A 14,116-nucleotide genomic window follows, 5' to 3' on the forward strand; every position below is an offset into this window, starting at 1 on the left:
TCTTGCATTTTTTTTTTTTAATTTTTTTTTTTTCCAACGTTTATTTATTTTTGGGACAGAGAGAGACAGAGCATGAACGGGGGAGGGGCAGAGAGAGAGGGAGACACAGAATCGGAAACAGGCTCCAGGCTCTGAGCCATCAGCCCAGAGCCCGACGCGGGGCTCGAACTCACGGACCGCGAGATCGTGACCTGGCTGAAGTCGGACGCTTAACCGACTGCGCCACCCAGGCGCCCCTCTTGCATTTTCTTATAATTCTCCCTTTGAGAAAAATTTAGAAGGGCCCAAGAAACCAGAAAAAGACAGTATATGATATGATGCAGGTTCTAGACCTGCAGGGTCTAGACCTGCAGGCCCAAGAGGATCCCATACCTTAAATGACCAAAGCAAGTGACAGAAAAAGCTCTCAGGTGGGAGCCATGGACTAAGGCAATTCATCAAAGTCATGTAGGGAAAAACATCTGGAAGAGAGAATCCAAAGGAATACAGAAATTTGCATCAGAATTCAGCAATTTTAACCTGGAACTTTTCTGTTGACCCAAAGACCTACAAGGAACATCGAGACAAGGCTGTGACTGTAGCTTAGTGGTTTGTGTGTAATATTCCTTAAGAATGGTGATCAGAGCTTGGCAGCTATGGCAGAAATCCTGCTCACCCCTTGTTCAGAGCATCAGCATTTGCCTATCTCAGGTGTTTCAAGCTGAGCTGGTACTTCTGATCTCTCTCTCTCTCTCTCTCTCTCTCTCTCTCCATATATATATATATTTTTAAGTTATTTATTTATGTATTTCTGAGAGAGAGAGCCAGAGAGCAAGCAAGCACACACGTGTGAGGGGGGAAGGGACAGAGAAGGTGGGGAGACAGAGGATCTGAAGCAGGCTCTGTGTGGAAAGTAGAGAGCCCGATGCAGGGCTCGAACTCATGAACCGTGAGATCATGACCTGAGCCAAAGACAGGTGCTTATCAGACCCAGGCGCTCCCATTTTATATATTTTTAAATGGCCTTAACATTTTTTTCTCAACCTCTTTAAGCAGATACACCCACAGGAAAAGGTCCAGAAATGTATTCAATAACCTCTCAACAACAGGCAGGGCCTAAAATGGCAGGAGTAAGATAAAAGTAGACTTTTTATTTTTTAAAAATTTTAATTTCAGTGTGGTTAACATACAGTGTTATATTCATTTCAGGTATACAATTTAGAGATTCAACAATTCCATATATTAAGTCAGGGCTCAACAAGATAACTACTTTTATTTATTAAAAAAATTTTTTTTAATGTTTAGTTTTGAGAGACAGAGACAGAGACAGAGCACAAGCAGGGAAGAGCAGAGAGAGAGAGAGGGAGACACAGAATCCGAAGCAGGCTCCAGGCTCTGAGCTGACGGCACAGAGCCTGACATGGGGCTCAAACTCACGAACCATGAGATCATGACCTGAGCTGAAGTCAGACGCTCAACCAAGAGTCACCCAGGTGCCCTGATAACTGTACTTTTAATAACCTTCACCTATCTCACCCATCCTCTTCTTCCCTCTAGTAACCATCAGTTTGCTGTCTGTAGTTAAGAGTCTGTTTTTGGTTTGTCTCTTTTTTATTTGTTTTGTTTCTAAGTTCAACATATGAGTGAAATCATATGGTATTTGTCTTTGTCTGGTTGGCTTATTTACCTTAGCATTGTACTCTTCTAGAGCCATCCATGTTGTTACAAATGGCAAGATTTTATCCTTTTTTTGGCTGAATAATATTCCATTGTATATGTACATATACCCCTCTTTATCCATTCATCTATCAATGGACACTTGAACTGTGGGTTTTCCCATTCAGCACTTTAAATATATTATGCCCACTTACTTCTGACCTGCTAAGTTTCTGTTGAATAATCTGCTGATAGACTTCTGGCATTTCCATTGTATGTGTTTTCTTTCCTCTTGCTGCTTTTAAGATTCTTTATTTATCACTGCTTTTTGACATTCCAATTACTATGTGTCTTCTATGGACCTCCTTGGTTGATTTTGTTGGGAGAGCTCTGTGCCTACTGTATCTACATTTCTGTTTCCTGCCGCAAATTTGCAAAGTTTTTAGCCCTTATTTCTTCAAATAAATTTTCTTCTCCCTTTTCTCTCTCTTATTCTTCTCTGGGATCCCTAATGTGAATGTTGTTACAGTTGATGGAGTCTCTGAGTTCCCCGAGTCTATTTTAATTTCGCATAATTTTTCTTCTCTCACTTGCTCAGCTTAATTACTTCCCAATACTCTGTCCTCCAGATTGGTGATTCATTCTTCTGCTTCTTCTAACCTGTTATTTATTCCATCTAGTGTATTTAAATTTTTTTAATGTTTATTTATTTATTTATTTTGAGAGACAGAGAGTTAGTGGGGGAGAGGCAGAGAGAGAGGGAAACAGAATCCCAAGCAGGCTCTGTGATGTCAGCACAGAACTCCATGTGGGTCTCAAACTCACAAACCCTGAGATCATGACCTGAACTGAAATCAAGAGTCAGATACTTAATCGATTGAGCCACTCAAGTGACCCTAGTATATTTTTTATTTCAATTATTGTGTTATCTCTGGTTCTTTTTTATCTGTTTGTTAAGGGTCTCATGCTGTCCTCCAGTCTTTTTTCAAGTCTAGTGAGTATCTTTATGATCATTATTTTAAATTCTCTATCAAGCATATTACCTATCTCCATTTCGTTTAGGTCTTTTGCTGTAATTTTGTCCTCTTCTTTCATTTGTGACATATTCATCTGTCTCATTTTGTCTAACTCTCTGTGCCTGTTTCTGTGTGCCCTGCCCACTACTTTCAACAAGGTGATGCCAATCCTTTTCCACAGGGGATAAGCAGCTGCCACAGAGACCAGGGCTGGTTGGGGCTGCTCCACAAAGCACAAGTAGGTGGGGGCCACAGTGCCCACAAATTGTTCGCACTCGTCCTTTTCCACAGGAGATGCACAGCTGCTACCAAGACTGGGGCCAGCTGAGGCAAGCAGTTTTAATAAGGTGCGTGCGTCCTCCGTGGGAGGTGACCTGCCACTGTCACTGCCAGGAATAAGGTCCCACAGAGTGCACAGTCTGGATACACAGTGTTGGCAAGGTTTGCACCAGTCTTCCAGGGGAGGGGACCTACAACTCTAAGACTGAGGCAGGCCCAGCTGGAGGGCACAGGGTGTGGCATAAGCAGTTAGGTAGCGAAAACCAACAGCTGTGCTGGTTTCCGCAGGTGGCCCTGTGTTTATGCTGGGGGGTGGGGGAGGGACTTCCTGGAGAAGTCCTTCACCAAACCTAAGAGATTTAGTAAATAATTCTCCCTTGAATATGCCCCAGGAGGTTTTTTGACAGCTGCTTCTATGCCTTATCTCTATGGGCTATTTGTTGTGCTATCTCTTTAAGGACACAGACTCAGTTTCCTATTGCTCTCCTAAGGGCTGCTGATTTTTAAAGTTCTAGGCTTTAAGTCCTGCTGGTTGTAAGAACTCACAAAATTCAGCGCCTCTGTTTTTCAAAGCCAAATGTTATGAGGATTCCTCTTCCTCATGCAGGCTACCCGGTGTGATAGTCTATTTTTCTCCCCTTACACACCCACAACTCTCTCCCTCCAGCAACCAGACATTCGGGGTTTAGCTCCCCAGCTCATCTCTGCCCTTCCTACCCTCTTCATTGTGGCTTCTGTACATTTCGTTGTAGGGTTTGTTTTGCCAGTCTTCAGGTATTTTTCTTGGTTTTACATTGATGTGAGTGTTATCTATAGTTGTGTCCATGGGACAAGATGAGTTTAGGGTCCTCCTACTTAGCCATCTTTCCCAAAAGTCCAGAACAATTTAAAGTAGACTTTTTAAAAAATATATCATTCTGCATACTGCTGTATGATTCAAATTTTTACAGCTTTTATTATTTGAGCATAGTTCATTGTTTTTAAAAAGTAAGATGTTTATACAGGCAGAAAAGAAAAAAAAATCTTGTTAGTCTCACCACTCAGAGATGATCACTTATGACTGTTCAATGTGGCATGGTTAGCTTTTCAGGAGATTTTTATTAAAAGAAAAAAAGTCATTGTTGAAACTGAAGATGACACAAATAAATAGAAAGATAGTCTATGTTCATGGTGGATTGGGAGAAACAATATTGTTGAAATGTCCATACCATCAAAAGCAATCTACAGATTTACTGTAATTCCTATCAGAATGCCAAAAGCATTTTCCAGAACTAGAACAAATTGTCCTAAAATTTGTATGGAGCAATGAAAGACCCCAAATAGCCAGAGAAATCTTGAGAAAGAAGAACAGAATTGGAGGTATCACAATCCCAGATTTCAAGATATGCTGCAAAGCTGTAGTAATCAAAATTGTATGGTACTGGCACAAAAATAGGCATATATTTCAATGGAACTGAATACAGAACCCAGAAATAAACCCACATTTACATGGTGAATTAATCTATGGCAAGGAAAGCAAGAATATGCACTGGGAAAAAGACAGTGTCTTCAACAAATGGTGTTGGGAAAACCGGACAGCCCCATGAAAAGAAAATGACTGGATCATTTTCTTACACCATACACAAAAATAAACTCAAAACAGATTAAGGACCTAAATGTGAAACTATAAAAATCCTAAAAGAGAGCATAAGCAGTAATTTGTCTGACATCAGCCATAACATCTTTCTTCATACGTCTCCTGAGGCAAGGGAAACAAAAACAAAAATAAACTTTTGGGACTACATCAAAACAAAAAGCTTCTGCACAGCAATGGAAACAACCAACAAAACTAAAAGATAGCCTACTGAATGGGAGAAGATATTTGCAAATGACATATCCGATAAAGAGTTAATATCCAAGAATTTATACAACTCATCACACACAAAAAAACAAATAATCCAATTAAAAATGGGCAGGAGACATGAACAAACATTTCTTGAAAGAAGATATACAATGGCCAAAAGACATGAAAAGATGCTCAACATCATTCATCATCAGGGAAATGCAAATCAAAACCACAATGAGATATCACTTCACACCTATCAGAATGGCTAATATCAAAAATGCAAGAACAAACGTTGTTGGCCAGGATGTGGAGAAAAAGGGACATTTGTGTACTGTTGGTGGGAATACAAGCTGGTGCAGCCACTATGGAAAACGGTATGGAAGTTCTTCAAAAAGTTAAAAACAGAATTATTGTATAATCCAGTAATTCCAGTACTGGGTATTTTCCGAAAGAATATAAAAACACTAATTTGGAGGGATACGTGTCCCTATGTTGATTTACAATAGCCAAATTATGGAAGCAGACAACATATTCATAATATGAATGGATAAAGAAGATGTGGTATATATATATATAATAGAATATTACTTAGCCATAAAATAGAATGAAATCTTGCCATTTGCAACAACATAGATGGATCTAAAGAGTATAAAGCTAAGTAAAAGAAGTCAGAGAAAGACGAATACCATATGATTTCACTCATATGTAGAATTTAAGAAACAAAACAAATGAACAAAGAAAAATAAACAAAAAAGACTCTTAACTAGAGAGAACAAACTGGTGGGTGGGGAGGTGGGTAAAATAGGTGAAGGGAATTAAGACTACATGTATTGTGATGAGCACTGAGTATTGTATAGAATTGTCAAATCACTATACTGTACACCTGAAACTAATATAACATTGTGTGTTAATTACACTGGAATTTAAAAACAAACAAAGAGAAGCAGCATTGCACTGGGTGTACATCTTCCCAAGAACATCGCTCTGGAAAAATATTATTTAATTTAATGTCCAGGTTTTTCAAATTATATTTTGACAACGTTAAAAGAAATAAAACATTAGGAAATGGTCATTGTTATTATTATGATGTTTATTTTAAGAAATTTATATGTTATATCTCATTTTTATTTATATGTTATATCTCATTTTTTTCCCACTATCCCTAATGAAAACATGGCATAAATGGAAACAATATAGGAACTGGTAAATGTTGTCTTTGCTAGTTTTTGTCTTCTGTCACTCCCCCAATATCTTTGGGCTGTTGCTTTTTACTTTATTTCTTATACCCTAAGCTCTTGAGGAAAAATTCAAGGTCTTTCCTTAATATAATAAATATTTTGTCTGTGATATAGCCATTAAGGTTTTAGGGGCAAAAATTTGAGTTATCTCTCCTTGGACTCTTGGCTTCTAGGTTTTTTGTTTTTTGTTTTTTAATTTTCATTTTCTAATTCATTGAAGTTTAGTTTCCAACTTCATAATTTTGGTTTCTAGCATTATCCACTTTCAATTCATTACCTTTTTTCTAATTTTAGCCAAATGCTTGTTATTAGGTTTACTTTTTGATAAAGAACAGCCTAGTCTTCTAGTATCATAATATCCCATGGAATCTCGCTGAAGATCAGAAACAGATTTTAGAGGTCTCAGACCTTCTCTTTTAACCTTCAAAAAGGTAGTGTCCTACTGGCCTCTTTACTATCCCTATAGAATATATTGGAGTTCTCAACTTGCTGGTTCCTTTTCTGAGTGAACAGAACTTTTTTCAGAATTGTGATATGCATCGAGAATTCATAGTCCCTATTTTGATCTAATTGTCTTTTAATATCTGAGTTCTTGCTCTTCTGTTTATAATTCATTTCTGACCTTTGGACAAATCTCTCCAGTCCTCTCTTTAGGTCCTGCTTTAAACTCATGCTGTCAGGGGACTTTCTCAGTTTGGCTCTTGGTAGATATGCTACCTTAGGCAGGGTGCTGGACCTTGATGGGCATCCTATAGTTATAGCAAGAAATGCTTCACAAATCGTATCTGATATGGTCTAGTTAAGACTGATCTTAACTATAGTCTAATTAAGATTAATTAATAAAAATCCATTGCTTAGAAATAATTATCCATTGACCTAAAGTCAACAAAAGTCTTTTTTTTCTAATATGAAAACATGTAATTGTTTGGAGGGGAGGGGGAACAACTTGAAATAAATTGGAAAACACCTCCACATTAATCATTCTTTGCATATACTTCAAATTTGTACTCAATGCCTTTCTCCCCCTGGACATCAGAAAGAATACCTGGGTATACTGGGGGAAGTTTATATTTCTCCAAATCAAAGTCTGGAAAAAGTGTGCCACTTTCAAATTTCTGCATAATCCTTGTCACAAATAGTCTAAGGTGGCCTGGTTTCTTCGTGGTTTCCTTATAAACAGAACTGCCTCCCACTATCCAAACCATGTCCACTTTATTTGCTAATTCCAATTGCTCAATAACTTTTAAGGCATTGACCAGACTTTTGGCAAGAAAAATGAGCTTCTTGGGGAGGTTCTTTAAGGTCTCAACTGAGAACTAAATTAATTCTTTTCCTTTAAAGGCTGATTCTTCTTGGGAATAGAGAACAATGTCTTCCTACCCATAATCACTAAAGTTTGCTTACGTTCTATGAGGAAGATGTGGTCATTCTTGGGAAATAGTGTACTTGAATTCATTCCTGAGCGGGGACTACAGCACGCCCCCGTTCTTGCAGATGCCCTTGTTCTGGGACACAGCGACAATGCAGTTTAGGGGAAGAACTGTGACAGTGCTGTAAACACCTCTGAGCTGGCTCACCATCCTGGGATTCCCCACCCTTTGTCAAGCTTGGCACAAAATTGTCTCCTTGGACTCTAGGCTTTTAGAAAAAAATCAAAGGGTAACCAATTTGGATCCTAGATATTTTAAGAGAAATCAAGTATCTGTGAATATTTTGATTGGAAGTTTCATGCATTAAAAACAATCTTGACGCTTTGGAAAGCTATAAGAAGGACTGATAGAAAAAAAAAAGAACAACCCTGGTAAATAGAATTTAAAAAAATGTTCAATCATGTATCAAGCACTTACTATGCACTAAATTTCATAAATCTTCTCTCATTACTTGGATTCAGAATTATTTGTTCTCTTTGGTCCTCTAAAACACAGATGATTTAAAAGTCTGTGAAAGGAAGGAGGTATTTCTATCTTTATAGCACAGGCCTAACTGAAGGCAGTAATGTGAGATTTCCCCACCCCCATGGGCCACTTCCTCTTTTTATTGTTTTCACGTAGAAAAAAAACCAGAGGACTCTTCTTGCTACACAATGCTATAGTGCTATCTGAAAGGGTTTTCTAGGTATCCTTACTGTCTGAAAGTGTGCATGCAATTTTCATCATCTGCAGAGTCAGTGAGCATGTTGGGTTGAGTTCTTGCAGAAGTATGCCCCGAATCCAGAATTTGGATGCTATGACTTATAAAGAAAGGGCTTCCAGGAGAAACCAATAAGCAAAAAAGGAGTGGGGCAGGGGGGAAGGGAGGATAAAGAATAGGGAACGGGAAGAAGCCAAGTGAAGGGGTGATTTCAGAAATCCCACACTCAGCCTGGTCCCATGGGAGCTCTAGAACAAAAGAATACCCCTCAAAGTTAGTTCTGTCTTGAAGCAAAGGAGCTGGGCTTTGGTACCTCACAGGAGCCTGTCTCTGGTTATAAGCTATAGAGTGTGTAGTTGGATGAAACATTAAACTCCCAGGTACTTCCAGCTCACTCCAGTGCCTGAGGATAATCTGCAGGGCTGGGATAACGTGCAGGTGCTAGCTGTTAGCAGCAAAATATGAAAAAGCTGGGTATGGACTCATTGAGTGTGGGTGAGGCATCAGTCTGCTACTGCGTGTTTCCTGTTAGGTTTCTCTACAGGGCCCATAAGGCATGCAGTCCCAAACTTTCATTAAAAGTTCAAAGCTTTGGGGCATCTGGGTGGCTCAGTTGGTTGAGTGTCCAAGTTTGGCTCAGGTCATGATCTCATGGTTCATGACATTTGAGCCCCCTTTGGGCTCACTGCTGTCAGCCTGTCACAGCAGAGCCCACTTCAGATCCTCTGCCCCCATCGCTCTGCCCCTCCCCACCTTGTGCTCTCCCGAAAATAAATATTTTTTGCAAAGTTCAAAGTTTCGGGGTGCCTAGGTGGCTCAGATGGTTGAGCATCCAATTCTTGATTTCAGCTCAGGTCATGATCCCGGGGTCTTGGGATCAGCCTTTTTATCAGGCTCCAGGGTGAGCAAGGAGTCTGCTTAAGATTTTCTCTCTCTCTCTCTCTCTCTCTCTCCCTCCCTCCCTCCCTCTCCCCTGCTCATGCTCTCTCTCTCAAAAAAAAAAAAAAAAAAAAAGTGTGAATGCCACTGAAATCAGACCTGAGTTTGAATCCTAATTCCACAAAAGAAATTGGAGAAATCATTATTACTGGCTTGACTCTTTTTTTAAATGTGGTGTTTTTTTTTTTTTTTTTTTTTGAGAGAGAGGGAGAGAGAAAGTGAGCACACATGTGAGCAGGGAGTGACAAAGAGAGAGGGAGAGAGAGAGATTCCCAAGCAGGCTCTGGCTGTCGCCTGGAGTCAGTCAAATGTGGAATTTGATCTCAGGAACCATAAGATCATGACCTGAGCTGAAATCAAGGCGTGGAATCTTAACCCAGTGAGTCACCCAGGTGCCCCCCACCCCACCCCCCAGCTTGACTCTTTGTCACCAAATCCATAAAATGAGATTATTCTTATATCATAAAGTTTATTCACTTATTTGATCGATCATTCATTCAATAAATATGGAGTATTTACCCCATACCAGGCACTGTTCAAGGGTTGTTCTCAGGAAATGGTGGTAAGAACTGTAAAACGTAAAGCTTCAGGCGATTGCTTTTACTTGCGGTGGTTATTTTCATAGCTTACAAGAGCAAGTAAAATTACCTAAAACCATAGCAAAGAGATAAAAGGGAAAACTTTTTGGCTCTGAGCTGGTGAAAAAAAGAAAGTATGCCTCTACTCCTTTCCGCCAAGGGTTTTAGGTAAACGTCTTCACTCATTCTGGACAGTGCCCCACAAAGGGAAACTTGCTCTCTTCTGGCACTCTCAGGATTTCTGGGAATGATCTTGCTTGGAGAATTTACAAACTGAATTCTCAGGAGCTTCTAGACCTGCCTCTGTTCACGGTTCACCCTCTTTCAAATCTCTTAATTTTTCCTGGCCTCAATTTTCTTACCTGTAAAATGAAGGGTTCTGCCACCAACGTGTTAGCACAGTAAGCAGGTCACTTGAATATACTGGAACCTTATTTGCTATATTTCTATTGTGGGGAGTCAGTACTCAAGCTAAAGCTTGGTAGACTGAGGTGAGTACAGGCCCAGGACTCCACTGCAGATGGGAAGTTTTAACTCCAATCAGATCCAACACCTCCTTTTTATAACTCTTTACTGTTACCCTTTAGTAATTTGATTATGAAGGTTAAGCAATTTAGTAATTGAATACTCTAACCTGGCTGTACTGGCTGCTGTAAGAGGTGCTGGATGCTTGTAACTTGGCCTAGGGTCTCTGTAAACTGTGACATAGAAGACTGAGAGTTACACTATAACTGAATCTGATGGCTCAGATTCAGATATGGTGTAAGGGTTAAATTGTAGTGTAGGGCTAAGGAGTAGCTTGAAAAATAATAGCTTTGTTCTGACACTGAAGGTCAAGAGATAACAGCCTTGCTTTACTCTTGTAAATTACGCTTCATACTCTTGTAAATCAGGCTTTACCAATGAAGGAAACAAAAGCTCAAAGAGCATCAGAGGCAAGGTCTAGGAGACCCACCGGTTGCAATTTAGCGGCAGAAAGTCTAAAATAATCACCTCATTCCGCAACTGTTTCTAACTCATCTGGGAACTGTTTCTCTGTTCTGTTCCCAGGTAATGATAAAACGATGTGAACGGCTTTAAAAACTCTGTGCCCCAGCTGTTCAGGGCCGCACTCTTATCAAGAGTGTTGGTCCCGATCTGTCGGCCTTGCCTCTGATTGTAATAAACTTTGTTGTGACTGTCACTGGTGCCCATAGCATTCTGTTTCAGGAGTCGTGTGGATGCAACGATGGTATTTTTGGCTGTGGTGTGATCCTCTAAAATGGTTAGAATATCCAGGTAAAATTCCAAGTATAAGAACAAAACAAAACAAAAAACCTGAAACACATCTTCCTTCTAGTTGTCTGGTAGTTTGCATTCCTGGAAAATTCAGTGTATATAGTCTTGGCCTAAGAACTAAGAAAATCTCTAGTAGAAACTTCTGTTCAGTTGTCAATTTTACCTTATAGGAACTAAACTCCTAGAAGCTTCTGTCTAGCTGTCAATCTTACCTTTTAGAAACAAACTAACAAACTGCTAGTACTGAAAAAGAAACATTTGAGGAAGATGCCTACCCAGATGATTCAGAAAGGGCCTAGCTGTTACCTCAGCCTCATTACAATGTTAAAATCCCCTTCTGGATATTTATCCCACACTTAAATTAAAGGAGCCTGCTTTCCCTGGTTCAGGGAGACACAGCTTTGGAAATGATTCCCCATGACCTCCTTGTTTGTACAAATAAAATTTACCTTGTGAGGCAACTCCATTTAGTGTAGTTGCTGTCTGTAACTCAGCAAGAACTGGGCCCACTTTGGTTCAGTAACTGTTCTGGCATAGTAAATAGTCAATATATACCAAGAAATAATTGAAAAATAACACACATTTTTACATGTGCTTGTAAAGCCCAGATTATAAAGCAGATTTTTCATATATTGAGAGATAGATAGAGACAATGTGTGCATGTGGGAGGGGGGGTGGTGGTGCCGGGGCCCCTTGCCCTCTGCCCCTATATGCCTGTAGCCACCACTAAAAACAGCCTTGTAAATTTCCAAAACTTTTAGAGAGGCTACTGCCTCTACTGAGAACCACTTTTCTAGAGGGTGGGAAGTTGCTGATCTAACAGTAAGAGAAGATAAAAGGGAAACAACAATCCAGTGCCTCCTTTTTATCAGTAAACAGGAGCCTGGAGAAAGATGATAAGGACAGGAAAGTCCCCTTTTCTAACCTGGAACACCAGCTTTCCACCTAGAGACTGGTGACAAGCTACCATGGGCTCGGGTTTTGATTGGGCAGTTGAGAAACTAAACCAGCAGCTTAAAAGGAGGGAAAACCCCAGTGCTTTCCGCCGTCCTGTGGATAACTCGCGCGGAGACCCCTTGCTTGTGACCTTGGGTGTGTTCGCCGAATGCCACCACCTGCCGGTGCAAGTTCACGGTGAGTACCCCGTCCCGTGACGTCCCCTCCCTCTGCTTCTCCTTATCCACTGGCTCTCCCTGGCCCTGCGGCCTCTGGGTGCTTCTTCCCAGCCCAGTGTAGCCAGGCACCCGGGTTCGGCTCGCCCAGGCTCTGTCCAGACGCCACAGGGAAGCAGCCGAGAGGCTGGAAAGTGGCGCGCGTCTGGAACTCACGCTTCCTGTTCTATTCTCCCAGGAGAGCTGCCTCAGCAGGACTGGGCTGGACAGGACAAAATAGCTAAATCATTGATGGGATACGTGGGTGGGGTCAGTGGTGGTGGGCAGGCCCGTTGTGAAAGGCAAACACTTGAGGGTGGTGATCTGGCGGAAAGCAGGTGTCTGTGGGGTCTAAGAGAACAATTGCCTGGGTAAGCAGGTCGGCGCTTCCGGTGGAGACCTGAGCCCTGTGCCTTCCTCAGGGTGCCCTTCTTTCCATTTTCCTTTCGGGTTCCACACTTTCCCACCAGGTTCTAGGGCTTGTGTCTAAATCCAGATTGTATCACATTGTTTTGTGTAACATTCCTATGGCAGCTTAGGTGTTTGTCTTGGTACAAGCTTTATTGAGAAATTATTCACAAACCATACAATTCATCAATTTAAAGTATACAATTCGGTGGGTTTTAGTATATTCACGGAGTTGTGCAAACATCACCTCAATTTTAGAACATTATACTCAAAAGAAACCCTGCACCCATTAGCAGCCACTTCCTATTTCTCCTCAACACCCCAGGCCTAACGATCCACTCATCTTTCTGTCTTTTTAGATTTGCCTATTCTTGACATTTCATATAAATGGAATCATACAGTTTGTGGTCTTTTGTGATTGGCTTCTACTGCTTAATATGTTTTCAAAGATTATCCATATTATGGCAAGTATCTGTACCTTACTCTTTTTTATTGCTTAATAATAAATACGCCATTGTATGGATATACCACATTTTGTTTATCCATTCATCAGTTAATGGGCATTTGGCTTGTTTCCACTTTGGGGCTATTATGAATAATATTATCAACATTCATGTATAAATTTTTTATTTGGACTACATAAAATAAATATATGTATTTATTTTTTATTTTTTAATCTTTTGAGGAACTGCCAGGCTGTTTTCTAAAGCTGCTGCACCATTTTACATTCCCACCAGCACTATATGAGAATCCCAATTTTTCTACATCCTCACCAACCCTTTTTATTATTTATTTTTAAATCTTAGTCATCCTCGTTAGTGTGAAATGGTATCTCATTATGGCTTTAATTTGCATTTTCCTAATGATGACTGAGGATGCATTACTTTTAAATTACAAAATAATTTTTAGAAAGGATTTACATGCTGAGGTTTTGAGAACTTTAACTGTGTACGTTGTGTGCCCAGTGTCACAGAGCCTAGACTCAAACCAAGTCTCTCTATGCAAATGCTTGAACTCTATCCCTTCTTCCCTAAAACAGAATCTGGGATGAAATGCTTCAAGAAAATTCCTCTCGCTGTCTCTGTTAGAAAGGGAACACTGGGCATGATGAACCTCTACATGGACTAACTGGTTCATTTCTTATTTGCTGTTAGAAACCCAAATGTGCAGGGTACCTGGGTGGCTCAGTCAGTTAAGCATCCAGCTCTTGGTTTGGGCTCAGGTCATGATCTCAGAGTTCATGAGATGGAACCCCACATCAGGCTGCGTGCTGACGGGGCAGAGCCTGCTTGGGATTCCCTCTCTCCCTCTCTCTCTGCCCCTCCTCCATGCTCTTTCTCTCTCTCAAAATAAATGAACATTAAAAAAAAGAAAGAAAGGGGGCGCCTGGGTGGCTCAGTCGGTTGAACGTCTGACTTCAGCTCAGGTCATGATCTTACAGTTCGTGGATTCGAGCCCCATGTCAGTCTCTGTGCTGACAGCTCAGGGCCTGGAGCCTGCTGCGGATTCTGTGTCTCCCTCTTTTTCTGCCCCTCCCCTGCTCACATTCTGTCTCTCTCAAAAATAAGTGAACATTAAAAAAAAATAATAAAAGAAAGAAAGAAAGAAAGAAAGAAAGAAAGAAAGAAAGAAAGAAAGA

The 14,116-nt window shown here is 40.5% G+C and overlaps 1 protein-coding gene and 1 pseudogene across 1 annotated transcript in view; one reads left to right on the plus strand and one right to left on the minus strand.

Moving 5' to 3' along the window:
* Positions 1-6,679: 6,679 nt before the first annotated feature.
* Positions 6,680-7,549, minus strand: LOC121042100 (dihydrofolate reductase-like; annotated as a pseudogene).
* A 4,269-nt stretch (positions 7,550-11,818) lies between these two features.
* The window catches only part of LOC121041627 (E3 ubiquitin-protein ligase RNF4-like), a 3,711-nt gene continuing 1,413 nt past the window's right edge, over positions 11,819-14,116 (plus strand). Inside the window, exon 1 of the mRNA XM_040492553.1 lies at positions 11,819-12,052. The gene's annotated coding sequence lies outside the window, so the exon portion shown is untranslated. The remainder of the gene's footprint in view (positions 12,053-14,116) is intronic.

Source organism: Herpailurus yagouaroundi, unplaced genomic scaffold (assembly GCF_014898765.1).
Source record: "Herpailurus yagouaroundi ecotype Mexico unplaced genomic scaffold, PumYag 184, whole genome shotgun sequence".
Taxonomy (NCBI): Eukaryota; Metazoa; Chordata; class Mammalia; order Carnivora; family Felidae; genus Herpailurus; species Herpailurus yagouaroundi.